At 37.6% G+C, this 20,430-nt stretch overlaps 1 protein-coding gene across 13 annotated transcripts in view; it reads right to left on the reverse strand.

Moving 5' to 3' along the window:
• ZC3H12B (zinc finger CCCH-type containing 12B) overlaps window positions 1-20,430 on the reverse strand; it is a 423,636-nt gene that overhangs the window by 233,041 nt on the left and 170,165 nt on the right. The window lies entirely within an intron of this gene.

Raw genomic sequence — 20,430 nt, forward strand, 5'->3', positions numbered from 1 at the left:
TTTTTAACTTTTAACTTTTATAGATACATAATAGGCATAAATATTTTGGGGGGTATATTTGATATTTTGATACAAGTATACAATGTATAGTGATCAAATCAGGATAACTGTGATAGCTATCATCTTAAACATATATCATTTGTGTTAGGAATAGTACCATTCCACTTTTCTAGTTATTTTGAAATAGGTAATAAATTATTGTTAACTATAGTCATGCTATTGTGCTACTGGGCACTAGATCTTTTAATCTCTAACTATATTTTTGTACTCATTAACAAATTTTTCTTTATAACTCCTTCCCACTACTTTTTCCAGTCTATGGTAAGCATCATTCTGCTCTCTATCTCAATGAGTTTAATTTTATATTAGCTCCCACATATGAGCAACAATAAGTAGTATCTGACTTTCTGTTCATGGCTAACTTCGTTTAATATAATGTCCTCTAATTCCATCTATGTTGCTGCAAATAAAAAACCTTCATTATTTTTATTGCTGAATAATATTCCATTGTGTATTTTTGCCACATTTTCTTTACCCATTTATCCTTTGATAGACACTTAGGTTGATTCCATATCTTGGATATTGTGAATAGTGCTGCAATAAACATGGAAGCGCAGATATCTCTTCAATATACTGATTTTCATCCTCTTAAATATATTCCCATTTGTAGGATTGCTGAATTATATAATAATTCTATTTTTAGTTTTTTGATGACCTTCTATATTGTTTTCCATAGTGGCTATACTAATTTACATTCCCATAAAGAATGTACAAAGTTCCCCATTTCTCTGCATCCTTGCCAGCATCTCTTATTATTTTTTTGTCTTCTTGATAAAAGACATTCTAACTGGAGTAAGACAATATCTCATTGTGGTTTTCATTTGCATTTCTCTGATAAATAGTGATGTTGAACATTTTTCATATACTTCTTGGTCATTTCTATGTCTTCTTTTGACAAATGTGTATTCAGATCTTTCACCTATTTATAAAATATAACATTTATTGCTTTTCCTATTGAGTTGTTTGAGTTTCTTCCATATTCTGGTTATTAATCCATTGTCAGTTGTATAGTTTGCATATATTTTCTCCAATTCTATGTGTTCTCTCTTCAGTTCGTTGATTGTTTCCATTGCTGCACAGAAACTTAATACCTTGATGTGATATTGTCCATTTATAATGTGATTGCCTGTGCTTTTTGGGTCTTACTCAAAACATCTTTGCCCAGACTAACAGACTGGGAAATTTCCCCAGTGTTTTCTTCTAGAAATTTTATAGTTCCTGGTTTTACATTTAAGTATTTTATCCATTGTGATTTGATTTTCATATATGGCAAGAGACAGGAGAGTATTTTCTTTCTTCTGCATGTGGACATCTAGGTTTTCCAGAAACATGTATTGAAGAAATGGTCCTTTCTCAAATATGTTCTTGAAACCATTGTCAAAAATGAGTTGACTACAAATGTGTGGATTTATTTCTGGGTTTGCATAAACTATTCCATAAGTCTATGCATATGCTTTTATGACAGCACCATGTCGTTTTGGCTACTATACCTTTGTAGTATAATTTGAAGTTAGGTAATATGATGCTTCCAGCTTTGTTCTTTTTGCTCAGGATTGGTCTGGATACTTTGGGTCCTTGTGGTTCCATATAAATTTCAGGATCTTTTAATATTTTCAAAAAATGTCACTGGTATTTTGACAGAAACTGCATTAAATTTGTAGATCACTTTGGATGGCAATGGACATATTAAAAACAACATTGATACTTCCAATCTATTAACACAGAATATTTCCATTTTTGTGTCCTCTTTAATTTTGTTCATTGTTTTATACTTTTCATTATAGAGATCTCTCATTTCTATGATTACGTTTATTTCTGGGTACTTTATTTGCAGCTATTGTAAATGAAATTAATTTCTTGTTTTTTCTGACTGTTCACTATTGGTTTATGAAATGCTACTGACTTGGGGAAACAAGCCAAAATGGCAAATTAGAAGCAGTTGGGGTCTGTGGCTCTCTCAGAGAAGAATGAAAACTTCAAGTAAATTCAGCACCTTTAACTGAAATATCCAGGTCCTTGCATTGGGATTGACTAGGTGAACGGCTAAACCCACAGAGAATGAAAAAAAGCAGGATGGGGTGATAGCCCACCCAGGAGTGGCACCGTCCCAAAGTAACCCCTACCCATAGCCAAGGAAAGTGGTGATTGTGTAACCTTACCCGGGAAACCACAGTTCTTCCACAAATTTTTGCAACCCACGGATAAGGAGATACCTTCGTGAGCCCACTCCACCAAGGCCATGGGTCCAAAAAGGTGTGCAGAATCTTGGCAGAACAGTAGTTCAGGCTCACAGAAACCCAGGAGTTTTACTGACTCTCGCCCCAGAAATGCTGGCAAAGTAGGAGATCCATCCGTATACTCTACCGGAAAAAGGGCTTTATGCAGGGAGCCAAGTAGTGTTGTTTTGTAGGCCCTACCTCCATGGCACCTCACAAGTTAAGACTCACTGGATTGGAATTCCAGCCAGCCAACACAACAGGCTGGAGACTGCCCGACACAAACGAATTTCTGCTGAGAAGGATGGCTGCCATTTCTGTGGTTAGGCTGAATCAGCCATTCTAGCCTGCTGGATCTAGGGGGTCCAGGCAGTCTGCCTGAAGACAAATCTCACATAATGCAGCACAGCTGCTGTGCCAGATCATGGCCAGACTATTTTTTAAAGTGGAACTCCAATCAATTCCTCCTCACTCAGGGGCGACCTCCCTGTGGGAATTTCAGCAACTCCAGCCAGGATTATACAAACAGAACTCTGATCTCTTCCAGGGCTGAAGCCCCCAGAAAGAGGGGCAGCTGCCATTTTTGTGGTTCAGTCAACTAAGCAGGTCTAGCCTGCTGGCTCTAGGGAGTCCAGGTGGTCCTCATGAGAAGGAGTCGCCCCTCTGCCCCCAAACACACACTGCAGCACAGCTGCTGTTCCAAATTATGACTAGATTGCTTCTTTAAGTGGGACCCCAATCCATCCCTCCTCACTGGGCAGGGCCTCCCTGTGGGAATTTCAGCAACTTCAGCCAGGGTTATACAAACAGAACTTTGATCTCTCCCTAAATAAAAGCCCCCAGGAGGAGGGGTGGCTGACACCTCTGCAGTTCAGTCAACTCAGCCTTTCCAGACTGCTGGCTCTGGAGAGTCCAGCAGGTCTGAACAAGGAAGAGTTACACCCAATGCAGCATACCTGCTCTACCCAAAACCAGCCAGTCTGCTTCTTTAAGTGGGTCTCTGATCCTGTATCTCCTGACTGGGTGAGAGCTCCCAACAGGGGTCTCCAGACACCTCCTACAGGATTGTCTGGGCAACAACAGGTCAGTACCTCCCCTGGGACAGAGCTCCCAGAGAAAGAAGCATCCTTCACCAGGTAAGGGGAAAACCAACGCAACTAGGGCCTGGAATGATCACCCTACAAAACACAGGAGCCATATGGGAAAGTGGCTTGTTAAAAACAAACAAATGAAAGCAACAACAAAAACATTATTAACAAACTCCCCCACAAATATCCCATTCACAGGTCAGCAGTCTCAAAAACCAAAGATAAATAAGTCCACAAGGATGAAAAAGAATCAGTGCAAAAATGTTGAAAAATAAAAAGATCCAGAGTGCCTCTTCTCCTCCAAATGACCACAACAGCTCTCAAGTAAGGGCTCACAACTGGGCTGAGACTGAAGTGGCTGAAGTGACAGAAGTAGGATTCAGAAGGTAAGTAATAACAAACTTTGCCGAGCTAAAGAAGTATCTTCAATCAAGCCCAATGCAAAAACACTAAGAATCATGAAAAATACACAGGAGCTGAAAACCAGAATAGCAACTCTACACAGGCATGTAAAAGACCTCATGGAGCTGAAAAACATATGAGAAATTGACAACGCCATAACAAGTATCAATAGCAGAATAGACCAAGCAAAGAAAATAATCTCAGAGCTTGAAGACTATCTTTCTGAAATTGGACAGACAAAACAAAAAGAGAAAAAAAATCAAAAAACGAACTAAACCACCAAAATTATGAGACTATGTAAAAAGACTGAACCTATCACTGATTGGGGTACATGAAAGAGATGGGAAGAATGGAACAAACTTGGAAAACATACTTCAGGATATCATCCAGGAAAACTTCCCAAACCTAACAAGAGGGGCCAACATTCAAATTTAGGAAATTGACAGAACCCCAGTCAGAAACTCCACAAGAAAATCAACCCCAAGACACATAATCAATAGATTCTTCAAGATTGAAATAAATAAAATAAAAATAAAATAAAATAAAAATATTAAAAATAAAATAAAATAAAAATAAAATAAAATATGTTAAGGGAAGTTCCCTTTTTCAAAGGGAAACCCATCAGAATAACAGCAGAGCTCTCGGTAGAAACCCTGCAAGCAAGAAGAGATTGAGGGCCAATATTCAACATTCTTAAAGAAAAAAATTTCCAACCTAGAAATTCATATTGGGCCAAACTAAGCTTCACAAGTGAAAGAGAAATAAGATCCCCTTAAGACAAGCAAATGCTAAGAAAACTTGTCACCACCAGGCAAGCCTGCAAGAGTGCCAAAAAAAGCACTAAATAAGAAAAAAGAAAAATTGCTATCGACCACTACAGAAACACACTGAAGTACACAGACTAGTGACACTATCAAGAAACCACATAAACAAGTCTGCAAAATAAATAGCTACCATCTTAACATGATCAAATTCATACATAAAAAAATTAACCTTAAATGTAAATGGGAGAAATGCCCTAACTAAATAACATAGAATGACAAGCTGGATAAAGAGTCAAGACCCATCAGTATGCTGTCTTCAAAAGAACCATCACATGTGCAGATAAACACATGTGCAAATAAACTCAAAATAAAGGGATGGAGGAAAAAATATCAAGCAAATGGAAAAAAGAAAAGGGCAGGGGTTGCAATCCTAGTTGCTGAAGAAACAAACTTTAAATCAACAGACCAAAAAAGACAGAGAAGGGCATTACATAATGGTAAATGGGGTCAATTAAATAAGATCTAACTATCCTAAATACATATGCACCCAATATGGTAGCACCAAGATTCATAAAGCAAGTTTTTAGAGACCTATAAAGAGACTTAGACTCACACACAAATAATAATGAGAGACTTAAACACCCCACTAACAATATTAGACCACTGAAAAAGAAAATTAAAGATATTCAGGATCTGAACTCACCTCTGGATCAAGTAGACCCATCTACAGAACTCTTCACCCAAAAACAACAGAATGCACATTCTTCTCATTGCCACATTGCACTTAATCTAAAATTGATACCAATAATAAAAAATAAAACACTCCTCAGCAAATTTTAAAAACCATGAAATCATAAGAAACTCTTTCAGACCACAGCACAATCAAATTAGACCTAAAGATGAAGAAATTCATGGAAAACCAAACAACTACATGAAGATTGAAAAACCTGCTCCTGAATCACTCCTGGGTAAGTAATGAAATTAAGGCAGACATCAAGAAGTTCTCTGAAACTAATGAGAACAAAGAGACAACGTACCAGAATGAGATACATTTAAAGCAGTGTTAAGAGGGAAATTTATAGCACTAAATGCCCACATTAAAAAGCTATAGAATCTCAAATTAACAACCTAACATAACAACTAAAAGAACTAGAAAATTAAGAGCAAACAAACCCCAAAGTTAGCAGAAGACAAAACATAACCAAGATCAGAGTGGAATTGAAGGAGATGCAGACACAAACAAAACTTCACAAAACTCATTGAATCCCGGTGCTGGTGTTTTGAAAAAAAAAAATTGATATGTTAGCTAGACTAATAAAGAAGAAAGGAGAGAAGAATCAAATAGCCACAAGCAAAAACGATAAAGGGGATATCATCACTGACTCCACAGAAATACAACCAACCATCAGGGAATACCACAAACACCTCTATACACATAACATAGAAAGTGTAGAAGAAATGGATAAATTTCTGGACACATACACCTCTCAAGACTGAATGAGAAAAACATTGAATCCCTAAATAAACCAATAACAAGTTCTGAAATTGATAAAGTAATAAGTAGCCTACCAACCAACAAAAAAGCTAAGGTCCAGACAGATTTACAACTAAATTGTTTCAGAGGTACAAAGAAGAGCTGGTAACATTTCTACTGAATCTATTCCAAAAGATTGAGAAGGGACTCTTCCATAACGCATTTGATGAGGCTAACGTCACCCTGATACCAAAACCTGAAAGAGATAAAAGAAAACTTCAGGCCAACATTCCTGATGAACATCGATGCAAAAATCCTCAATAAAATGCTGGTGAACTGAATCACGCAGCACATCAAAATGCTTATCCTCCACAATCAAGTTGGCTCCATCCCCAGTATGCAAGGATGGTTCAACATGCACTAATCAACAAATGTAATTCATCAGATAAACAGAACTAAAAACAAAAAACACATGATTATCTCAATAGATACAGAAAAGGCCTCAATAAAATTCAACATCACTTCATGTTAAAAACTCTCAATAAACTAGGTAACAAACCTGCACATTATGCACATGTATCCTAGAACTTAAAGTATAATAATAATAATAATAATAATAATAAAAAGGAAAAAAAACTAGGTACTAAAGAAACATTCCTCAAAATAATAACAGCCATATATGAGAAACCCACAGCCAGTATCACACTGAATGGACAAAAGCTAAATGCATTCCCCTTAAAAAAGGACACAAGACAAGTATGCCCATCTCGCAACTCATATTCAATACAGAATTGGAAGTTCTGGACAGGAAAATCAGGCAAGAGAAAAAAAAAAGGCATTCAACTATAAAGACAGGAAGTCAAACCATCCCTGTTTGCAGATGACATAATCCTATATCTAATGAATCCCATCATCTCAGACCCAAGGCATCTTAAGCTGATAAGCAACTTCAGCAAAGTCTCAGAATACAAAATGAATGTGCAAAAATCGCTAGCATTTCTACACACCAACAGGCAAGCAGAGAACGAAATCACAAATGAACTCCCATTCACAAATGCTACAAAAAATCAATTTCCTAGAAATACAGCTAACAGGGGAGGTGAAGGACCTCTTCAAAACAAACAAACAAACAAACAAACTACAAACCAGTGCTTAAGGAAATCAGAGAGGACACAAACAAATGGAAAAACATTCCATGCTCATGGATAGGAATAATTGATACTATGAAAATGGCCATACTGCACACAGTAATTTATAGATCCAATGCTATTCCCATTAAAATACCACTGATACTCTTCACAGAATTAGAAGAAACTATTTCAAAATTCATACGGAACCACAAAAGAGCCCAAAATAGCCAAAGCAATTCTAAGCAAAAAGAACAAAGTCGGACATATCATGCTACCCAACATCAAACTATACTCCAAGGCTACAGTAAGCAAAACAACATGGTACTGGTACAAAAACAGACACATAGACTAACGGAAAATAATAGAGAACTCAGAAATAAAACCACACACCTACAACCATCTGATCTATGAGAAATCTGATGAAAACAAGCAATGGGAAGATGGTCCCCTATTTAATAAATGATGTTGGGAGAACTGGCTAGCCATATGCAGAAAATTGAAACTGGAAGCCTTCCTAACACCTTATACAAAAATTAACTCAAGATGGAGTAAAGACTTAAATGTAAAATACAAAACTATAAAATCCCAGAAGAAAATCTAGGAAATACCACTCAGGAAATAGGCATGGGCAAAGATTTCATGATAAAAATGCCAAAAGCAATTGGAAAAAAGGAAAAATCGACAAATAGGACCTAGCTAAGTGAAAGAGCTTCTGCACAGCAAAAGAAAATATCACCACAGTGAATAGACAACCTACAGAGTAAGAGAAAATTTTTGCTATCTGTCCATCTGACAACAGTCTAACATCTAGATTTTAAAAGGAATGTAAACAAATATAAAAGAACAAAACAATCCCATTTAAAAGTGGGTAAAGAACATGGAGAAATCCTCCTCAAAATAAAACACTCATGTGGCCACGAAACATATGAAAAAAAGCTAAACATCAATGGCTGATAGCCACAGGAAACAGAGAAATTCCAACGCAGACAGGAACAGGTCCCTGGTGAAATTCAATCTTCAAGCCAAGAGAGTTGAAAGCCTGAAATCCGTGCTGCCGGTTCTGGATAGAGTCCACAACCAGAGTGAGAACTTCTATCCCTGTCTTAGCCTCTCTCTCTTGTTTATTTCCTTCTGATAGATACCTTTTACAAAATAAAATGGTGTTTTTCCCAAAGCCCAACCATAAACCAATCAGCAGGCATTCCCCCATTCTAAGCCCATAAAAATGCCAGACTCAGCTTCAAAGACCACTGCCTGCTTTCAGGTTCCCTCTCAGAGCTGAGAGCTTTCCTTCTGTTGCTCAATAAAATTCTGCTCTGTGTTACTCACTCTCTGGTGTCCATGTACTTTATTCCACTTGGTCATGAAACAAGAACCCAGAAACTGCCGAACGGTGGAAGTAAAAACTGAGGTAACACGGTCCCACTTGCTGAGCTATGGAAGTAAAGAGCTGTGACATCTCTTGGAAGCTCAGACCTCAGGATTCCCAGAGCAAGAGCTGTAACACCCCTTGAAGCTCCGCGATTGCTGGCATCTTCGAGTTTTGGGGCACCACCACGTTCCCCTGATATAGATACAGATGCCCAAGTCGGAACCTACTTGCAGCATGCCCAGGCTAGCTGTGGGCTGAGTGCAGAGCCACAGCAGGCAAGCAATCCAGGCTGGGATGCAAGCCAAACTCAGCCTGCCAGGCTGAGTGGGCAAAGTGAGCCCAGCAGGCCCTGAGGGAGGCCCAGGCAGAGATGGCAGTGGCTGGAGAGATTTCCAGCTGGTGAAATCGCACCAAAGGAATCCTGTAACATGACGATTGAAGAAATGCGAATCAAAACCACAATGAGGTACCATCTCATGCCCGTCAAAATGGCAATTATTAAAAAGTCAAAAAACAACAGATGTTAGTGAGGTCGTAGAGAAAAAAGGAACGTGTTTACACTGTTGGTTGGAGTGTAAATTAATTCAACCACTGTGGAAGACAAAATGGCAATTCCTCAAAGATCTGGAGGCAGAAATACCATTTGATGCAGCAATCCCATTACTGAGTATATACCCAAAGGAATATAATTTATTCTATATATAATTTATATTTATAAAGGTACATGCATGCATATGTTCACTGCAGCACTACTCACAAAAACAAAGACATGAAATCAACCCAAATAGCTATTAATAATCGACTGGATAAAGAAAATGTAATACATATACACCAAAAAAAAATACTATGTAGCCAAAAAAAGGAACAAGGTCATGTCCTTTGCAGGGACATGGATGGAGCTGGAAGCCATTATCCTCAGCAAACTAATGCAGTAACAAAAAACAAAACACTACATGTTCTCAGTTATAAGTGGGAGCTGAACGATAAGAACACATGGGGAGGAAACAACACACACTGGGGCCTGTCTGGAGAAGTGGTAGGGGGAGAAAGAGCATCAGAATAAAATAGCTAATGGATACTGGGCTTAATACCAAAGATGATGGGTTGATCTGTGCTGCAAACCACCATGGCACACGTTTACCTATGTAACAAAGCTGCACATTCTGAACATGTATCCTGGAACTTAATAAATGCTACTGATTTTGTATCCTGCAACTTTACTGATTTTCTTTGTTAGTTCAAATAGGCTTTTTAAATTATTCTTTTGGTAGAGTCCTTAGATTTTTCTAAATATGAAATCATACCATCTGAAAACAAAAATAATTTGACATCCTCCTTTCCAAATTAAATACCTTGTGTTTATTTCTCTTGCCTAACTGCTGTGGCTAGGACTTTCAATACTATGTTGAATAATAGTGGTGAAAATGGGCATCCTTTTCTTGCTCCAGATCTTAAAGAAAAGGATTTCAGTTTTTTCCCCATTCAGTATGATAATAGTTGTGGTTTGTAATATATTGACTTTATCATATTGAGGTATGCTCCTTCTGTACCAAGTTCTTTAAAGAGTTTTTATCATGAAGAAATGTTGAATTTTATCAAGTATTTATTTGGCATATATTGAAATGACCATATGGTTTTTGTCCCTTATTTTGTTGATGTGATGTATCATACTTATTGATTTGCATATGCTGAACCATCTTTGAAACCCTGAAATGAATTCCACTTCATGATGATGAATAATCTTATTATTGATTTGAAGTTTTATTTCATTGTAGTCAGAGAAGATCTTTAATATGATTTTAATTTTTCTGAATTACTTAAGACTTGCTTTGTGGCCTAACATATAGTCTATCCTTGAGAATGTTTCATATACTGAGGAGACAAGTGTGTATTCTGTAGCAGTTCTGTAAATGTCTATTTGGCCCATTTGGTCTATACTCCAGATTAAGTCCAATGTTTCTTTGTTAATTTTTTGTCTACATTATCTATCCAGTGCTGAAAAAGGGGTTTCAATGTCCCCCACTGTAACTGTATTGGGGTGTATATCTCTCTTTAGCATTGATAATATTAGCTTTAAATATCTGTGTGCTCTAGTGTTGGGCACATAAATATTTACAATTGTTATAGTTTCTTGATAACTTGACCCTATTATAATTATATAAATCACATCCTTGTCTTTTTTAATATTTTTGGCATAAAAACTATATTATCTGATATAAGTATAGCTACTCCTCCTTTTTGGTTTCCACTTGCAGGGAATATGTTTTTCCATCCTTAAATTTCAGACTATGTACATCTTTACAGGTGAAGTAAGTTTCTGGTAGACAGCATATAGTTGAGTCTTATTTTTTCTCATCCATTCAGCCACTCTGTCTTTTGGTTGGATAATTCAGTCCATTTACATTCAATGTTAATATTGATATGTAAGGACTTACTACCGCTATTTTGTTATTTGTTTTAGTGTTGTTTTGTTAGCCCTTTCTTCCTTCCTTCTTGTCCTCCTTTATGTATAAGTGATTTTCTCTGGTAGCATGTTTTAATTTCTTGCTTTTCATTACCTGTGAACTTATTACAATTTTTGCTTTGTGAGTACCATAAGGCTTGCAAATAACACGTTATAAGCAATTATTTTAAAACTTTGATCACAATGAAAAGCAAAATAAAAAGCAATGAAAATACTAAAAACCCTGCACTTTAATTCCATCCATCCCACCTTCCGACTTTGTGTTCTTTATCTTTTTACATCACCTGTTGCGGGAAGTCAGGGACCCCGAATGGAGGGACTGGCTGAAGCCGTGGCAGAAGAACATAAATTGTGAAAATTTCATGGACATTTATTAGTTACCAAAATTCAAAATTTTTATAATTTCTTACACCTGTCTTACTTTATTATTATTATATTATTATTATTATTTTTGAGATGGAGTCTTGCTCTGTCACCCAGGCTGGAGTGCAGTGGCACGATCTCGGCTCACTGCAAACTCTGCCTCTTGGGTTCATGCTATTCTCCTACCTCAGCCTCCCATGTAGCTGGAACTACAGGTGCCTGCCACCATGCCCGGCTAATTTTTTTTTTTTTTTTTTTTTTTTTTTTTTGTATTTTTAGTAGAGATGGGGTTTCACCATGTTAGCCAGGATGGTTTCGATCTCCTGACCTCGTGATCCACCTGCCTCAGGCTCCCAAAGTGCTGGGATTACAGGCGTAAGCCACCACACCCGGCCTCCTGTCTTACTTTAATCTCTTAATCCCATCATCTTCGTAAGCTGAGGATGTATGTCACCTCGGGACCCTGTGATGATTATGTTAACTCTAAAAATTGTTTGTAAAACATATGTGTTTGAACAATATGAAATCTCATTGTAAAATATGGGTGTTTGAACAATATGAAATCAGTGCACCCTGAAAAAGAACAGAATAACAGCAATTTTCAGGGAACAAGGAAAGATAGCCATAAGGTCTGACTGCCTGTGGGGTCAGGCAGAATATAGCCATATTTTTCTTCCTGCAAAAAACCTATAGATGGATGTGCAAGTAGGAAAGATATCACTGAATTCTTTTCCCATCAAGGAATATTAATAATTGAGACCCTGGGGAAGAAATGCATTCCCGGGGTGGGTCTATGAACTGCCGCTCTGGGAGTGTCTGTCTTATGCGGTTGAGAAAAGGACTGAGATATGCCCTGGTCTCCTGAAGTGCCCTCAGGCTTAGTAGGATTGGGAAATTCCAGCCTGGTAAATTCTAGTCAGACCGGTTGTCTGCTCTCGAACCCTGTTTCCTGTTAAGATGTTTATCAAGACAATGTGTGCCCAGTGGGACATGGACCCTCATCAGTAATTCTAATTTTGCCCTTGCCTTGTGATCTTGCTCTGCCTTTGCCTTGTGTTTTTTTATTGCCCTTTGAAGCACGTGATCTCTGTGACCCACTCCTTATTCATACACTCCCTCCCCTTTTGAAATCCCTAATAAAAACTTGCTGGTTTTGTGGCACGGGGTCACCATCATGGTCCTACCAATATATGATGGCACCACCATAAAATTTCTGTAAAACTTCTCTCTTTGTACTCCTTCTATTTCTCAGATCAGCCAACACTTAGGGAAAATAGAAAGGACTTACGTTTAAATATTGGGGGCTGGTTCCACCAATAATTGCCTACCTTTTAACAAATTGTTATAGTTATTATCTTGAATAGGTTTATCCTTAAGTCTTCATACTAAAGATAGAAGTGGTTGACGCAAAATTACAGCATTAAAGTAGTCTATCTTGGCCTGTGTAGTTACTTTTGATAGTGAGTTTATACCTTCAGACAAATTTTTGATGTTCATTAGCATTCTTTTCTTTCAGACTAAAGAATTCCCTTAAGCATTTCCTATAATAAAGGTCTGATGTTGATATAAATCCATAGGTTTTGCTTGTCTGTGGAAATCTTTACTTCTCTTTCATGTTTAAAGAATAACTGCTGAATATAATATTTGGGCTAGAATTTTTTTTCCATGCTTTTAAAAATTTCAATTTTTTGGGGGGGGGGAAGGGGGAAAGGTGATGTTTGTTTATATGAATAAGTTCTTTACTGGTGATTCTGGAGATTTGGGGTCACCCATCACCCGAGCAGTGTAGACTGCACCCAACTCATAGCTTTTTATCCCTTACTACCTTCTGACTCTTTCCCGAGTACCCAAAGGCAATTGTATCATTCCTATGTCTTTGCATCCTCACAGTTTAGCTCCCACTTATGAGAACATATGATGTTTGGTTTTCCATTCCTGAGTTACTTCACTTAAAATAATAATCTGGAATTCCATCCAGGATGCTGTGAATTCTACTATTTCATTCCTTTTTATGGCTAACATTCCATTGTATATAAATACCACAGTTTCTTTACGCCTTCGTTGATTGATGGGCATTTGGTCTGGTTCCATATTTTTGCAATTGTGAAATGTTCTGCTATAAATATGCATGTGCAAGTATCTTTTTCATATAATGACTTCTTTTCCTCTGGGTAGATACCCAGGAGTGGGATTGCTGAATCAAATGGTAGATCTACTTTTAGTTCTTTAAGGAATCTCCAAACTGTTTTCTACAGTGGTTGTACGAATTTACATTCCCACCAGTAGTGTAGAACTGTTCCCTCATCATCATATCCATGTCACAATGACATTTACTATTTTTTTGATTTGTGATTAAGGCCGATCTTGAAGGAATATGGTGGTATCACATTGTGGTTTTGATTTGAATTTCCCTGATCATTAGTGATGTTGAGCATTTCTTCATATGTTTGTTGCCCATTTCTATATCTCCTTTTGAAAATTGTCTCTTCATGTCTTTAGCCCACTTTTTGATAGTATTGTTTGTTTACTTCTTGCTAATTTGTTTGAGTTCTTTGTAGAGTCTGAGCATTAATTGTTAGATGTATAGACTACAAAAACTTTCTCCCACTCTGTGGGTTGTCTGTTAACTTTGCTGATTATTTCTTTTCCTGTGCAGAAGCTTTTCACTTTAATTAAGTCCCATCTGTTTATGTTTGTGTTGCGGGAGGTCAGGGACTCTGAACGGAGGGACTGGCTGAAGCCATGGCAGAAGAACATACATTGTGAAGATTTCATGGACATTTATTAGTTCCACAAATTAATATTTTTATAATTTCTTATGCTTGTCTTTACTGCAATCTCTGAACATAAATTGCGAAGATTTTGCGAAGATTTCATGGACACTTATCACTTCCCCAGTCAATACTCTTGTGATTTCCTATGCCTGTCTTTACATTAATCTCTTAATCCCATCATCTTTGTAAAATGAGGAGGATGTATGTTGCCTCAGGACCCTATGACGATTGCATTAACTGCACAAATTGTTTAAACAATATGAAACCTGGGCACCTTGAAAAAAGAACAGGATAACAGTAATATTCAGGGAACAAGGGAGATAACCATTAGGTGTGGCTGCGTGAGAGTCGAGCAGAACAGAGCCATATTTCTCTTCTTTCAAAAGCAAATAGGAGAAATATTGCTGAATTCTTTTTCTCAGCAAGGAACATCCCTGATAAAGAGAATGCGTTCCCAAGTGGAGGTCTCTAAAATGGCCACTTTGGGGACGTCTGTCTTTTACGGTTGTAGAAAAGGGATGAAATAAGCCCCGGTCTCCCATAGCACTCCCAGGCTTATTAGGACGAGGAAATTCCTGCCTAATAAATTTTTTTCAGACTGGTTGTCTGCTCTCAAACCCTGTCTCCTGATAAGATGTTATCAATGACAATGCGTGTCTGAAACTTCATTAGCAATTTTAATTTCACCCCGGTCCTGTGATCTTGCTCTGCCTCCATTGGCCTTGTGATATTTTATTACCTTGTATAGCATGTGATGACTGTGACCCACACCCTATTTGTACACTCCCTCCCCTTTTGAAAATCACTAATAAAAACTTGCTGGTTTTATGGCTTGGGGGGCATCACGGAACCTGCCAACATGTGATGTCTCCGCCAGACACCCAGCTTTAAAATTTCTCTCTTTCATACTCTTTCCCTTTATTTCTCAGACTGGCTGACACATAGGGAAATAGAAAAGAACCTATATGAAATATCAGGGGCTGGTTGCCCTGATATCTTTTTGTTGTATTTACTTTTGGGTTCTTGGTCATGAAGTCTTTGCCTAAGCCAATGCCTAAAAGGGTTTTTCTGATGTTATCTCCCAGAATTTTTATAGATTCAGATCTTACATTTAATTCCTTGAGCCATCTTGAGTTGATCTTTTTTTTTTTTTTTTTTTTTTGAGATGGGGTCTCCCTCTGTCACACAGGCTAGAGCACAGTGGCACGATCTCAGCTCACTGCAACCTATACCTCCTGGGTTCAAGCGATTCTCCTGCCTCAGCCTCCCGAGTAGCTAGGAATACAGGCATGTGCCACCACGTCTGGCTGACATTTGTAATTTTAGTAGAGACGGGGTTTCACCATATTGCTCAGCCTGGTCTTGAACTCCCAACCTCATGATCCGCCTGCCTTGGCCTCCCAAAGTGTTAAGATTACACGCACGAGCCACCACACCCAGCCAAGTTGATATTTGTATAAGGTGAGAGATTAGGATTCAGTTTCATTCTTCTACCTGTGGCTTGCCAATTATCCAACACCATTTGTTGAATAGGGTGTCCTTTCCCTACTTTATGTTTATGTTTGCTTTGTCAAAGATCAGTTGGCTGTAAGTATTTGGTTTTATTTCTGGGTTCTCTATTCTGTTCCATTGATCTATGTGCCTATTTTTATACCAGTACCATGCTGTTTTGGTGACTATAACCTTATACTATAGTTTGAAGTCTGGTAATGTGATGTCTCCAGATTTGTTCTTTTTGCTTAGTCTTGCTTTGGCTATGTGGGCTCTTTTTTGGTTCCATATGGATTTTAGGATGATTTTTTTCTAGTTCTGTAAAGAATGATGCTGGTAGTTTGATGTGAATTGCATTGAATTTGTAGACTTCTTTTGGCAGTATGGTCATTTTCACAATATTGATTCTAGTCATCCATGAGCATGGGATGTTTCCATTTCTTTGTGTCATCTGATTTCTTTCAATAATGTTTTGTAGTTTTTCCATGTAGAGGTCTTTCACAGACTTGGTTAAGTAATTTCCTAAGTGTTATTATTATTATTATTGCTATTATCATTATCATTATTTTGCAGCTATTGTAATACGGGTTGAGTTCTTGAATTTATTCTCAGCTTAGTTGCTGTTGGTGTACAGCATGTCTACTGATTTGTGTACATTAATTTTGTATCCAAAAACTTTGCTGAATTTATTTATCAGTTTTAGAAGCTTTTTGGATAGGTCTTTAGAATTTTTAAGGTATACAACCATGTTATCAGCAAACAGCCACAGTTTGACTTCCACTTTTCTGATTTGGATGCCATTGATGTCCTTCTCTTTTCTGATTGCTCTGGCCAGGACTTCTACTATTATGTTGAATAGAAGTGGTAAAAGTGAACATCTTTGTCTTGTTCTGGTTCTCAGAGGCAATGCTTTCAACTTCACCTTGTTCAGAATCATGTAAACTGTGGATTTGTCATAGATGGCCTTTATTACCTTAAGGTATGCCCCTTCTATGATGCTGCTGCTGCTGAGGGTTTTAATCATAAAGTGATGCTGGATTTTGTAAAATGCTTTTTCTGCATCTATTGAGATGATCATGTGAGCTTTGTTTTTAATTCTGTTTATGTGGTGTATTATATTTATTGACTTGCAGATGTTAAACTACTCCTGTGCCTCTGATATAAAACCCACTTGATCATGGTGGATTATCTTTTTGGTATGCTAGTAGCTTTGGTTAGCTTGTATTTTGTTGAAGATTTTTCTATCTATGTTCATCAGGAATATTGGTCTACAGTTTTTTTGTTTGTTTGTTTGTTTGTTTGCTTGTTATGTCATTTCCTGGTTTTGGTATCAGGGTGATACTGGCTTCATAGAATGATTTAGACAGGATTTCCTATTTTTTTAATCTTGTGGAATATTGTTAATAGGACTTGTACCAATTCTTTCAATGCCTGACAGAATTCAGCTGTGAATCTGTCTAGTCCTGGACTTTTTTTCTTGGTAACTTTTTTATATTAAAATTTCAATCTTGCTCCTTGTTACTGATCTGCTCAGAGCTTTACTATTTCCTGGTTAAATTTAAGAGGGTTGCATATTTCCAGAAATTTAACAATTTCCTCTAGGTTTTCTAGTTTATGTACATAAAGGTGTTCACAGTAGCCTAGAATGATCTTTCATATTTCTGTGATATTGGTTGTATTATCTCCCATTTTGTATTTAATTGAGCTTATTTGGAACTTCTCTCTTCTCAGTTAATTTTGTGAATGGTCTATCAATTTTATCTTTTCTAGGAAACAGCTTTTTGTTTTATTTATCTTTGGTATAGTTTTTTGTTTGTTTGTTCCGATTTCACCTAGTTCGGCTCTAATCTTAACTATTTATTTTCTTCTGCTAGATTTGGGTTTGTTTCTCTAGCTCCTTGAAATGTGACCTGAGATTGTCTATTTCTGCTCTTTCAGATTTTTTGATGTAGGCATTTAACGCTATGAACTTTCCTCTTAGCATCACCTTTTGCTGTATTCAAGAGGTTTTGATAGGTTGTGTCACCATTATAATTCAGTTCAAATATATTTTTAAATTTCTACCTTGATTTCATTGTTGACCAAGGATCATTCAAGGGCAGGTTATTTCCATGTATTTGCATGGTAATGAGGGTTCCTTTTGGAGTTGATTTCCAATTTTATTCCACTGTGGTCCAAAAGAATACTTGATATAATTTCAGTTTTCTTAAATGTACTGAGACTTGTGCTGTGGCCTATCATATGGTCTATCTTGGAGAATGTCCCATGTGCTGATGATTAGAATGTATATTCTGCAGTTGTTGGGTAGAAGGTTCTGCAATATCTGTTAAATCCATTTTTTCTAGGGTATAGTTTAAGTCCGTTGTTCCTTTGTTTACTTTGTCTTGATAACCTGTCTACTGCTGTCAGTGGTGTACTGAAGACCCACACTATTATTTTGTTGTTGTCTATCACATTTCTTATGTCTAGTAGTAATTGTTTTATAAACGTGGGAGCTCCAGTGTTAGCTGTGTATATGTTTAGGATTGTGATGTTTTGCTGTTGAACTAGTCCTTTTATCATTATATAATGTCCCTCTTTGTCTTTTTTATCTGCTGTTGCTTAAAAGTTTGTTTTGTCTGATATAAGAATAGCTACTCCTGCTCCCTTTTGGTGTCCATTTGCATGAAATATCTTTTCCACCTTTTTAAAATGTATATGAGTCCTTATGTGTCAGGTGAGTCTCTTGAAGACAGCAGATATTTGGTTGGTGAATTCTTATCCATTTGGTCATTCTGTATCTTTTAAGTGGAGCATTTAGGCCATTTGCATTCAATGTTAGTATTGAGATGTGAGGTCCTTGGCCAGGTGCGGTAGCTCAAGCCTGTAATCCCAGCACTTTGGGAGGCCAAGACGGGCGGATCACGAGATCAGGAGATCGAGACCATCCTGGCTGACACGGTGAAACCCCGTCTCTACTAAAAAATACAAAAAACTAGCCAGGCGAGGTGGCGGGCGCCTGTAGTCCCAGCTACTCGGGAGGCTGAGGCAGGAGAATGGCATGAACCCGGGAGGTGGAGCTTGCAGTGAGCTGAGATCTGGCCACTGCACTCCAGCCTGGGTGGCAGAGTGAGACTCCGTCTCAAAAAAAAAAAAAAAAAAAAAAAAAAAAAGGAGATGTGAGGTCCTATTCTATTCATTATGCTATTTGTTGTCTCAATATCTTGTGTTTTTTCATTGTGTTGTTGTTTTATAGGTACTGTGAAATTTATGCTTTAAGGAAATTCTGTTTTGGTGTATTTTGATGATCTGTTTCCAAATTTAGAGCTCCCTTTAGCAGGTTCTGCAGTGCTGGCTTCATAATGGTGAATTCTCTCAGCATTTGTTTGAAAAGGACTATTGCTTTCCTTCATTTATGAAGTTTAGTTTTGCTGGATACAAAATTCTTGGCTAATAATTGTTTTGTTTCAGGAGGCTAAAGATAGGAACCCAATCCCTTGCAGCTTGTAGGGTTTCTGCTGAGAGATCTGCTGTTAATTTTATGGGTTTTTCTATATAGGTTACCTGATGCATTTGCCTCACAACTGTTAAAATTATTTCCTTCATCTTGAATTTAGATAAGCTGATGACTATGTGCCTAAGTGATGATCTTTTTGCAAAACAATTTCCCAGGTGTTGTGTGTGTGTGTGTGTGTGTGTGTGTGTGTGTGTCTGTGTGTATGTGTACACTTCTTGTATTTGGATATCTAGATCACTAGCAAGGCTGCAGAAGTTTTCCTTTATTATTTCCTCAAATATATTTTCCAAACTTTTACACTTATTTTCTTCCTCTGGAGCACCAATTATTCTTAGGTTTGTCATTTAACAAAATCCCCAACTTCTTGGAGGCTTTTTACATTTTTAAAAATTCTTTTTGTCTTTGTTGGACTGGGTTAATTCAAAAGCCTTGCCTTTGAGCTCTGAAGTTTCTTGTTCTACTTCTTCAATTATATTTCTGAGAGGTTACAGTGCATTTTGCAATTCTCTGTGTCCTTCATTTCCAGAAGTTGTGATTTTTTAAATTTATGCTATCTATTTCACTGGACTTTTTCCCATTCATATCCTGTATCATTTTTTGATTTCTTGAAGTTGGACTTCACTTTTCTTTGGTGCCTCTTTGATTAGCTTAATAGTTGACCTTCTGAATTATTTTTCTGGCAATTCAGACATTTTATCTTGGTTTGGATACATTGTTCGTGAGCTAGTGTAATCTTTTGGGGGAGTTAAAGAACCTTGTTTTGTCATATTACCAGAACTATTTTTCTGGTTCCTTCTCATTTGCGTAGACTACGTCAGAGGGAAGATCTGGGGCTCAAGTGCTGCTGTTCAGATTCTTTTGTCCCAAGGCATGTTCCCTTGATAAGGTGCTTTACCTTTTCCCCTAGGGATGGAGCTTCTTGAGAGCCAAACTGCAGTGACTGTTATTTGTCTTCTGGATCTAGCCACCCAGCAGAGCTACTAGTCTCCAGGCTGCTACTGGAAAGTGGCAAAGAATTTTGTAATATGATCTGTCTTCAAGTCATGGATACCAGCACCTGCTCTGTTGGAGGTGGCAATGAAGTGAAGTGGACTCTGTGAGGGGCCTTGGTTTCATTTCTGTTAAGTGTACTGTTTTTGTGTTGGTTGTCTTCCAGCCAGGAGGTGGTCCTTTCAAGAGTGCATCAGCTGCAGTAGTATAGAAAGAATCATGTGGCAGGTGGGGCCATAGAGCTCTCAAGAGATTACGTCCTTTTTCTTTTGCTACCAGGGTGGGTAGAGAAAGACCATCAGGTGGGAGCAGGGTTAAGTGTGTCTCAGAGCAGACTCTGCTTGGA

Source organism: Chlorocebus sabaeus, chromosome X (assembly GCF_047675955.1).
Source record: "Chlorocebus sabaeus isolate Y175 chromosome X, mChlSab1.0.hap1, whole genome shotgun sequence".
Taxonomy (NCBI): Eukaryota; Metazoa; Chordata; class Mammalia; order Primates; family Cercopithecidae; genus Chlorocebus; species Chlorocebus sabaeus.